Source organism: Cebus imitator, unplaced genomic scaffold (assembly GCF_001604975.1).
Source record: "Cebus imitator isolate Cc_AM_T3 unplaced genomic scaffold, Cebus_imitator-1.0 Scaffold253, whole genome shotgun sequence".
NCBI classification, from domain to species: Eukaryota; Metazoa; Chordata; class Mammalia; order Primates; family Cebidae; genus Cebus; species Cebus imitator.
Window position 1 is genome coordinate 299,235 of NW_016107568.1, and position 11,888 is coordinate 311,122.

An 11,888-nucleotide genomic window follows, 5' to 3' on the forward strand; every position below is an offset into this window, starting at 1 on the left:
AGTGGTTGAGAATCTTACAGTACTTGTTACAGTATGCCCACTTTAGTCAAGTATTTTGAATCTAGAGAAAGTATTTATCTACTAAAGACCTTGAATTTCACTAGTTAGGGATGAATTGGTTCTGTGACTCTGATTTAAATTAGAAAGCAATAAAAGAACAGAGCACGTTTTGAAATTCACCAAATACTTACTGAGGGCCAGCTCTGTGCCAGGCACTATTCCAGGCTCTGATAAGTGAATATGGTAGAAAATGCTTATTATAATTCTAGATTTTGTATCCTGTAGGTACTCTAGTACTAATCTACCTGCAGGTTTCAATTGGGTGTATCAGCTAGGTTTCCTAAGAATAGACTCCTGTCATCAGAGTCTTCCAAGTTCATGGGTGGTTCAAAAATCTGGCATGAATTTAGGGTGGAAGGGTAAAGGCTGCAGACATTGCTAGATTCTTATATCTTGTTCATGCTAGGATATACGATGTCTCTGAAATATTAATGCCTTTAATTGCACAGATGAGAATCCATTTCTAATAATACTATGTCATAAGCCACTCATATTTTTAAAACTTGGGCATGTATTATGCTAATTAGAAAAGGGTCTGATATCAATACCACTGATTGCCTTTGAAGGGTGAGTTTTGTGATTAGAGTGCCATTTCATTGCCACTCCTAATTAAAGTGGAAGGAACATAGGTTTCTATTATAGCTTAATGCAATGAAAAAGTAATTAATCAATATTACACCATCTACATGGAAGTAGGTAGGCTACAGATATTGTAGCACTAGTCCTAACCCTCAGGTGTTCAGATTCAGTGGACCTCAAATGGGATCCAGAATTCTGCTTTTTAACATTCATGCCCAGTTGAAGGAAGGCCTCCCTCTGAGTTTTGAGAATCACTGGATTATTCTGGTAGAAGTACTATAGGAGGCTAGAAGAAAATGAAAGGTGGTAGCTAAGCCAACTCTATACCCACTAAATGGACCACTCAAAAACAAAAGTAATAAACTATTGATACAGGAACTGAAGGATCTCAAGGGCATTGTGTTAAGTGAAAAAAAAAGCCGACCTCAAAAGATTACAAACTCCATGATTCTATCTACAGGATATTCTTAAGATGACAGAGTATATGTTAATGAACAGATCAGTGGTTGCCAGGGATTAGGAATGGGGTTGGACTGTAAAGGGGTAACATGAAGGAGTTTCTTTTTCCACCATAAATCCCTTGATTGGTGGTTATATAAATCTCTACATGTGATGAATAAACTGAGTATCTGAGGATTAGGACTAGTGCCACAATATCTGTAGTTCACATACTTTCACATAGATGGTGTAGTATTGATTGCCTTTTAGTTGTATTAAGCTATAATAGAAACCTATGTTGCTTCCACTTTAATTAGGAGTGGAGATGGACTGGCACTCTAATCATAAAACCTACTCTACAGAGCAATCAGTGGTATTGATCTCAGACCCTTTTCTAATTAGATGGAAACTTTCTACAGTCTCAAGTGTTTAGGGGATGGAGGAACTGTTCGAAATTCCAATTGTGGTGGTTAAATAAATCTCTACATGTGATGAATAAACTATATATACACACACAAAACATAGTGCGTTTAAAAACTAGTGACATCCAAATAAGTTGTGAGGTTCAGTCAGTGATGTTATACAAATGTCAGTTTCCTGGTTTTGGCAGTTATACTGTGGTTATATCCAATACGCACGTGAGGGAAGCTGGCAGAAGGATACCTAGGAGCTCCTTGTAGTATTTTAGCAAGTTGTATGTGAATATAAAATTATTTCAAAATAAAAAGTAAAAACAAAAGAAATCAACAATAACCAGCCTATGTTGAAGTTGCCAATGTAGTAAGGATTAAAGATAGTGTCTGAAAACACAAACGGGGAAGGTAAAACCCATGGAGGTTGAGAATATGACAGAATCTCATACAGACACCCTGCGTTCACATGTCTGTTCTCCTTCTTTCTAGTTGTGACTTCAGGCAAATTACTTAACCTCTCTGTGCTTTAGTCAACTTGTCTTTGAATTTGGGAAATAGCAGTATCTATGCTGAAGGGTTATTGTGAAGCTGAAGTGAGATATGTGTACAGAACACATTTATTAACGTTTGATACATAGGGAGGACTCCAAAACATGTCATTTTTTTTGTTAGCAATGTGGAGAAAGAAGCATCAATACTTAGGTTAAAGTGAGTGTGAGGATCTCTGGAATACTGAAAATTGAAAATTTCTGTATATTTATGGTGTACAACATGATGTTTTGATAAATGTGCATCTTGTGGAATGATTAAATCCAGCTAATGAACACATCCATCACCACATATACTTATCATTTGAAGGAAAGTAAAGTTGTGTAGAAGATAAGGCAGGTATTTACTTTCGTTTTAATTTGAGTGCTTTACAGAGGTAGTGCTAATGGAAATTGTGTTGATGATTTCACTAGGTTCTTAAAGAACAAAGTCTAATACAGTTATTCAAAGATAATTGAATGAGCAGGGATGGGGGATGCTGAGGTGAGTAAAAATGATCATTACCTTCAAGAAGCTTATATCCTAAGGACAGAGTCAGACTCAGTGAAATACACAGTTATTAGGAAATCCAATCAGGCTGTGAGACAAGAATTTAAAGTGGTTGGTGAGGAAAGGCTTTGCAGAGGTCATCCTGAACCTGCCTTTGAGCAATTCTTTCTCTGTAATGGGAGAGTCTGCCGGGTTTCTGAGGCTAAGAAGTAATCAATCTTTGGCTTAAAAGTAGCAGCATGATAATTTAATTTTGGCTAATATTGCTGGCTAATTGTGGTCCCATCATACTCACTCATAGACTCTTCCTGAGATCTGGAAACTCCCATCCATTGGAAAGGGTGAGAGTCCTGGTCTTTTATTTAATGGTCACTTCACCTTTCATCGCATTCCCTGGAGTTGAGAGGATAGGGCAAAGAAATGGAGCTCCTCCATCCCCACGTTAGGGAGCAGAGGGGAGGGGGTTTGGGGAACACAGGACTGGCAAGCCCTGATCTCCATCATCGGATGGACATCCTGTTCACTTCCTCTTCCCATCATGAGTTTCTGCTTTCTGGAGTAAAAGGTGAAGGAGGTGCAGTCTGGGCCTAGCCTCTTGGGGGCCAAGTTTGCTCTTTCCTGATCCTTCTCTGATTTTACTGGATATCCCTAAACACACCTTAGCTTTTGCATTATTAATGGAAGGTCCTGTTGATGGGTACTGTCATAAAATGTTTTTGTTTTTCAGAAAAGCAAACCAAAAGATCTGTAAACAATGATGTTTGCTAAGGGTTGGAAATAGGATATTTCAGAATGAAGCACCATCATCTAAGTGTGAAGAACATAGAGCTAAACAAAGAAGCTGCCTCTTAGAGATGTTCTATTCCAGGACTCTGCTTTCCATCTGAGAGTGAATATTCAAATTTAAACTATTTTATTAATATTATTCTTTAAATGTCTCTGCCAGAATTTCCATCAAGTCAGTAATATAGCTGAGTAGTTCACTGAATCTATCACATAACTGTTAAGATGTGCCATTATTTTATATAACACAAAGAAAGAAAATTCTGCCACTTAACCTATAATACTGTAAGATTTCAAAGATGTTACACAGTAGGAAAAAAAGTAAAGAGTTAATATGGCATGGTATGTCTTTAGATGGAAGATAGAATTTCCTTTTTAGACTTAAGATAATTGGAGAAACAATAAATATTTTATAATTAGGCTGAAGTTTGAATTCCAGTTCCTCTGTTGCGTGACCTTGGGAAGTGACATTTCTTTAAACTCTATTTCTTCCTCTGTAAAATGGGATTATACCTACCTTCGTTGGGTTGAGGTGAGGAATAAATGATTTACTGGATGTAATGCTTCTACCCTAATCCCTATCCCATGTTGTACATTTTAAAAAATTAGTTTTTCTTCTCCTTATTTTAAACCAATATTATTCTTGTATTAATTTAAGTCAAGTTCCTCCTGTTCCAATCCTCTAAAGTATAGGCATAGTTCTAAATTGAGATGCCTCATGAAGAGGAGTCTTAGTCATAGTAGAGCATTGTTCTTTCTTGCCATCTCTGTCTCCTTACTTTGTCCTCCTTTCTGTCTTGCTGGTTGAAATGTAGAATTCAATGATTAATTCCCTGTATTGCTTTGAACATAGACACAAATATTCTCTGCTTGTTGAATAGTTGTATATGATCATCAAAAGGAGCAACTCTAATTTTTTTTCCATTTATTTATTTTATTGCATTTTAGGTTTTGGGGTACATGTGAAGAACATGCAAAATTGTTGCATAGGTACACATGTGGCAGTGTGATTTGCTGCCTTCCTCCCCATCACCTACATCTGGCATCTCTCCCCTTGCTATCTCTCCCCAACTCCCCACCCCCTACCGTCCCTCCCCTATTTCATCCCAACTGACCCCAGTGTGTAGTGCTCCCCTCCCTGTGTCCATGTGTTCTCATTGTTCAACACCTGCCTATGAGTGAGAACATACGGTGTTTGATCTTCTGCTCTTCTGTCAGTTTGCTGAGAGTGATGGTTTCCAGGTTCATCCATGTCCCTACAAAGGACACAAACTCATCGTTTTTGATGGCTGCATAATATTCCATGGTGTATATGTGCCACATTTTCCCTGTCCAGCCTATCATCGATGGGCATTTGGGTTGGTTCCAGGTTTTTGCTATTGTAAACAGTGCTGCAATGAACATTCGTGTGCACGTGTCCTTATAGTAGAACGATTTATAATCCTTTGGATATATACCCAGTAATGGGATTGCTGGGTCAAATGGAATCTCTATTTCTAGGTCCTTAAGGAATCGCCACACCGTCTTCCACAAAGGTTGAACTAATTTACACTCCCACCAACAGTGTAAAAGTGTTCCTGTTTCTCCACATCCTCTCCAGCATCTGTTGTCTCTAGATTTTTTAATGATTGCCATTCTAACTGGTGTGAGATGGTATCTCAATGTAGCTTTAATTTGCATTTCTCTGATGACCAGTGATGATGAGCATTTTTTCATATGTTTGTTGGGCTCATGTATGTCTTTTTTTTGTAAAGTACTGTTCATATCCTTTGCCCACTTTTGAATGGGCTTGTTAGTTTTTTTCTTGTAAGTCTGTTTTAGTTCTTTGTAAATTCTGGATATCAGCCCTTTGTCAGATGGGTAAACTGCAAAAATTTTTTTCCCATTCTGTTGGTTGCTGACTCACTCTAATGACTCTTTCTTTTGCTGTGCAGAAGCTGTGGAGTTTGATTAGGTCCCATTTGTCTATTTTGGCTTTTGTTGTCAATGCTTTTGGTGTTTTGGTCATGAAGTCCTTGCCTACGCCTATGTCCTGAATGGTTTTGCCTAGATTTTCTTCTAGGGTTTTTATGGTGTTAGGTCTTATGTTTAAGTCTTTAATCCATCTGGAGTTAATTTTAGTGTAAATTGTCGGGAAGGGGTCCAGTTTCTGCTTTCTGCACATGGCTAGCAAGTTTTCCCAACACCATTTATTAAACAGGGAATCCTTTCCCCATTGCTTGTTTTTGTCTGGTTTGTCAAAGATCAGATGGTTGTAGATACATTGTGTTGCCTTCAAGACCTCTGTTCTGTTCCATTGGTCTATATCTCTGTTTTGGTACCAGTACCATGCTGTTTTGATTACTGTATCCTTGTGGTATAGTTTGAAGTCCGGTAGTGTGATGCCTCCCGCTTTGTTCTTTTTACTTAGAATTGACTTGGCTATGCGGGTTCTCTTTTGGTTCCATATGAAGTTTAAGGTGGTTTTTTCCAGTTCTGTGAAGAAGGTCATTGGTAGCTTGACGGGGATAGCGTTGAATCTGTAAATTACTTTGGGCAGTATGGCCATTTTCACGATATTGATTCTTCCTAACCATGAACATGGAATGTTTCTCCATCTGTTTGTGTCCTCTCTTATTTCGTTGAGCAGTGGCTTGTAGTTCTCCTTGAAGAGGTCCTTTACATTCTTTGTTAGTTGTATTCCTAGGTATTTTATTCCCTTTGTGGCAATTGTGAATGGCAGTTCATTCTTGATTTGGCTCTCTTTAAGTGTGTTATTGGTGTATAGGAATGCATGTGATTTTTGCACATTGATTTTGTATCCTGAGACTTTGCTGAAATTGCTTGTCAGTTTCAGGAGATTTGGGGCTGAGACGATGGGGTCTTCTAGATATACAATCATGTCGTCTGCAAATAGAGACACATTGACTTCCTCCTTTCCTATTTCAATACCCTTTATTTCTTTTTCTTGCCTGATTGCTCTGGCTAGAACTTCCATTACTATATTGAATAGAAGTGGTGAGAGAGGGCATCCTTGTCTAGTGCCAGATTTCAAGGGGAATGCTTCCAGTTTTTGCCCATTCAGTATGATATTGGCTGTTGGTTTGTCATAAATAGCTTTTATTATTTTGAGATATGTTCCTTCAATACCTAGCTTATTGAGGGCTTTTAGCATAAAGGGCTGTTGAATTTTGTCAAAGGCCTTCTCTGAGCAACTCTAATTTTTACCTATTATGGAAAATGCCTTCTTCCTAGATAATGCTATAGAATGTTCAATATTGCCTCTCCAATTTCTGTAAGATTTTAATCATACCCTCTTTAATTCATTGCATCTCTTCTGTCACCAACTACCTTGTTTATTGAATTAACTCCTCAAAAGGATTTTTAAATTTTATTTCTTCTGTTTAAAACTTTTGGGCATCAAAGGATACTGTAAAGAAAATGCAAATACCCACAGAAGGGGAGAAATATTTGCAAATCATATGTCTGATAAGGCTTTAGTATTTAGAATACATAAGAAAGCTTTCAAATCAACAATAAAAAGATAATCCAATTAAAATTTGGCAGAGGATTTGCATATATATTTCTCCAAAGAAAATATACATGTGGCCAATATGTATGTGTACAACAGGCATCTGGAAAGATGTTCAATGTGATTAGAAACTAGGGAAATGCAAATCACTACCACAGTGAGACACTACTTACATTCACAAAGATGGCTATCATCAAAAAGAAAGTAACAAGTATTGGTGAGGATTTAGAGAATTAGAGCCCTCATACTTTGCTGGTGGGGACGTAAAATAGTATAGTTGCTTTGAAAAATTGTTTCCCAATTAGTCAAAAAGCTAAATATAAAGTTACTATATGAGCTAGGTCTCGTCACTCTATTGTGCTCCTGAACACTAGCACTTATTTCTTCTATGTGACTCTATTTTTGTACCCACTGACTGGCTCCTCTTTATCTCTCCCTCCTCACTACCCTTCCCAATCTCTGTTGACCACCATTCTATTCACCACTTCCATAAGATCCTTTTTTTAGCTTCCTCGTATGAGTGAGAACATGTTACATTTGTCTTTCTGTGTATGGGTTATTCCATTTAACATAAAGTCCTTCAGTTCCATCCCTATTGTAGCAAATGACATGATTTTATTAATTTTTATGGTGGAATAATATTTCTCTCTCTCTCTCTCTCTCTCTATATATATATATATGTATATATATGTGTGTGTATATATACATATATATATATACACACACACACATATATATATATACACACATATATATATATATATATATATTCTGTTTTCCATTTTGTTTATCCATTCGTCTGTTCATGGACACTTGAGTTGATACTAACTCTTGGTTATTATGAATAGTGCTGCAATAAACATGAGAGAGCAGATCTCTTTTCGATATTCTGAGTTCCTTTCTTTTGGATATATACCCAGCAGTCAGATTGCTGATTTAAAGCTTTCGATAGCAAAGAAAATAATTAATAAAAAAAATAAAGAGACCTACACAATGGGAGACAGTATTTGCTAACCATTCAACCAACAGAGGATTAATTAATAGAATGTATAAGGAACTCAAACAACTCAATACAAAAAAAAATCTGATTTAAAAATGGGCAAAATGACATTTCTCAAAAGAAGACATACAAATGGCAACAGGCATATGAAAAAATATTCAATATCAGTAGTCATCAGAGAAATGCAAATGAAAACTACAATGAGATATAATCTCACTCCAGCTAAAATAGCTGTTATCAAAAAAAGAAAATAAATGCTGGAGAGGATGTAGAGAGCAGGAGACAGTTCTTCACTGTTGCGGAATGTAAATGGGGACAGCCACTGTGGAAAACAGCATGGGGGGTTCTTCAAAACACTCTTTAAAAAGTTAAAAGAGTAAATTTTATGGTGTGTGAAACAAATCTCCATACAAATAATGTTATGAGATAACCAGTGATATAAGTCAGCCCAGAAGAACTAAATAATAGTATAATGTCCTAGTGCATATGACAAAATAATTGTTGAATAATATAGCACAGGTGGAAGCTCAATAAAAGTGGAGTATTAGAAGAAAATCTTGTGGAATAGAAAGCATTTGAGATGAATCTTAGAGAATAGGTAGAAATTAGTGAGAAAGAAAAAAGAGAAGAATATTTCATGTAGGGGAATAATACCTAAACAGGATGAAAATAAACATTTTATTCATGCTCAGGAGCAATAATTGAGTAACCACGCCAGACTGTGGTTAAATTAGGGTGTAATGAGAAGGCAGTAGAGAAAAGTTAAAACAATCCCATGCCGGGTCTTCAATATCTGTGGCATCTGGACTTCAATTGGTAAGCACTGGAGAATCATTCAAGGTGTCTAAGTGGGGATATAGTGATTCTAATTAGTCATTTGTAATGTAAGTGAAACAGCAGGAGCAATTGAGAAACTAGACCTAAATTGAAGGCTAGAAAGAAGAGAATTAGATTTTAGAGACATTTTAGAGTAGACAAAACTTAAAGTACATGAGGAACTTCATTAGATACAAAGAGTGAAAAAGGAAGAAATCAAACACATATCTCAGCTTTGAGTATGGATGATCGGGGAGGAGGCAAATGGAGAGAGATAGGAAGCTGAAAAGGAGGTGCATGGGAATTGGACCACAGGCTCAAACTGGACCAGCTCTACAGTTTTATATTGCAGATAGGAGATCATTGTGAAATAACTTGCAAATACCCAGACATGCAAGCTTGGAAATCAGATGAGTAAACAGGATTAAAAATTAGTCACCTAAAATTGATAGAGTTATGGGAATGCATAAGAGTTTTGGGGGAAGGTGACACTTTGTAAGGAATGTGCACATTTGATTGTCCGAAAAAATGAAACTAGTGAAGATGAAATTGTGTATGTCTAAGAAAGTAGGAGAGAGACTTAAGAGTGGGCCATCTTGGAAGCTAAGGAAGGGCACATTTCTCAAAAGGCAAGGAAGCAACAGGTCAGTGTGGTTGAAAACAAATCTCACAGAATTAGAATTGAGTAGAATCCACTGGATTCAACAATTAAGTCATTGGCAGCATTTGGGAAGACAATTTTAGAAAAGTATGAGAAAAGACAGACTGTAACTCACTGAAAAATGAATGCGATATGAAAACATTCAAACTTGAACGCAGACTGCTTTTGAGATGTTTGGTTGTAAAGGAGAGGAGACAGAGATGCAATGGTTTGCATGGGCATCTAGGCAAGCAGTTACCTTGGAATGGTGGGTGGTCTCAAGCCTATAGGCACAGATAGATAAAAGGGCTACATTCATTCAGCAAATTCAACAAATTCTACCTTCCACGTGCTTGTTACTAAGTGCTGTGGATATAGGAGTAAACAACATAGACAAGATTTCCCGCCTTTGTGAAGTGTACAGAATTCAGATGCATTAGTTCCACTAGTGAGTACTCAAGAGGATGGTGCAGTTTAGACACTTCTGTTCACTTAGAGCTAAGGTTCATTCATAACACTTTTAATAACCCATTGACAATTGGGTGTTGTAAAATGTTCTTCAAAGCAATTCTTGTCCAGCTTTGATGGAAACAACCACAACAGCCAATACAGTAGCAACAAACGTATGAGGTACAGCATCAATGACAAGAACAATATTGCTCCATGAACCAGGTGAGATCAAGGAAAAGAGAAGTCCCCAGCGCTAAAGCATCAGAAAACTCCCACTGCATAAATAACCCTGGCACCATTTTTCATCAGCTTCTGCAGTAAGAGAGTTGCCCAGATGCTTATCCGCAACTTTCTGTACTTTTATCTTTATAGGAAATGAAACTTGTTAAAGTTACGCTTTTGCATTTTTGCAGGAAACAGCTGCAGTGAATCAGAGCTGATGAAAGGAAAAATGCATCACGAGATGACAGAAAACTTTATTAAGACATTAAATAAGACACACAATTTTTCTTCTTTTTAATAAACTTGAAATTAGGTGCTTGTCAAAAAATAAGCTAAGATCCATTTAGGATATACTATTTTGCAGACCTTTTGTTTGCCAATGCAGAACTGCAAGAGATTCTCTTAAAGACTCTTAAGTTCTTTTGAAAATGTTTAATTAGGAAAGCTCTGAGAAAGACAAATTCAAAAAAAGGCTATCATTGAATGGGACAAAAAGAAGTAGACTTCAGCAGAATTGAGTTTCGTGCAGGCATTTTAGCATTCTAACCTAGGATGCATGCTATTGTTTAAATCACTAGTTTTCATGGCAGCTGTACTGATAAAAGAACTTCAGCTGAATTAAATTTAAAGGAGTTTAATTGAGCAATGAACAATGCATGAGATCAGGCAGCCTCCCGAGCCAGAATAGGCTTGGAGACTCCAGCACAGTCACGGGGTGGAAGAAGATTTATGGACAGGAAAAGAAAAGTGATGCACAGAAAATGGAAATAAGGTACGGAAACAGCTGGATTGGTTACAGATTGGCATTTGCCTTATTTCAACATGGTTCAAACAGTTGACCACATTTGATTGATCAAAACTCAGTGATTGGCAGAAGTGTGGGCTACGGTCTGTTTATACCTCCACTTGTTACAGTTTATAATGTACAGAAAAACCTGTAGACCAACCTTAAAATATGTAAAGCGGCAGCTTTAGGCTAGACTTGATTTAACTGGAATTATCTGGGGAACTTTAAAAAATCTCGATGCCTGATGCTAGCCCAGAGATTCTAATAATTACATCTGGACTCAGCTTAGGCATCATGGCTTTGGAAAACTCCCACTTAATTCTAATGTGCATCCATTTGGTAACCCCTATTCTAGATTTCTTCTGTGGCGTCCAAAATATACTAAAACTTAAAGCCCAAACAGTATGGAGTAAAGTTGTGTCCTTCTTTCTTTCCTTTATTTCCTTTCTTTCCCTCTTTTTCTCTTCCTTCCCTCCTATTTTTCCTTCTTTGTTTTGTTCTTTTTTTTTTTTTTTTTTACAACAAAGTTATGTATTTTTTCTTTGGTTGCTTGTGCTTCTGGTGTCATATTTAAGAACTCATTGCCTATTCTAAGGTAACAAAATATATACCTACGTTTTCTCCTAAGAGTTTTATAGTTTTAGCTCCTACCTTTAGGCCTCCATTTAAATTTTTGTGTATGGTGTGAGGTAGGTGTCCAATTTTATTCTTTTGCATGTGACTATCCAGTTGTCCCACCACAATTTGTTGGAAAGATTGTTCTTTTCCCATTGAGTTTTCTTGGATCTTTACTGGTTATCTCTTAATACATATACTTATATCATTCTCAATTAGGCACTAAGATTTTTGAGGTCAGAGAGCTTCTCTTATCTTTTTACCCCTCCATACATAACAGAATGCTTTACCCATAGCAGGTACCTGGTGAACGAATGTCTCTTCCTCCAGCCAGATAGTAAATTCTAAGAGGAAACAACATAGGTATTCGTGCTTAGCAGTTTGAACTGCTGAGTAGGCTGAGGTCAATAGAGGATAATTGTAACTTTGCTTTGATTTTGCCACCACATGATTCTATCGTATTCATTTACTACTTGGTCCTTTTTAGCTCCGAACACACAATCAGGCTTTGCATAAAAGGAAACCCAGTGAAGGAT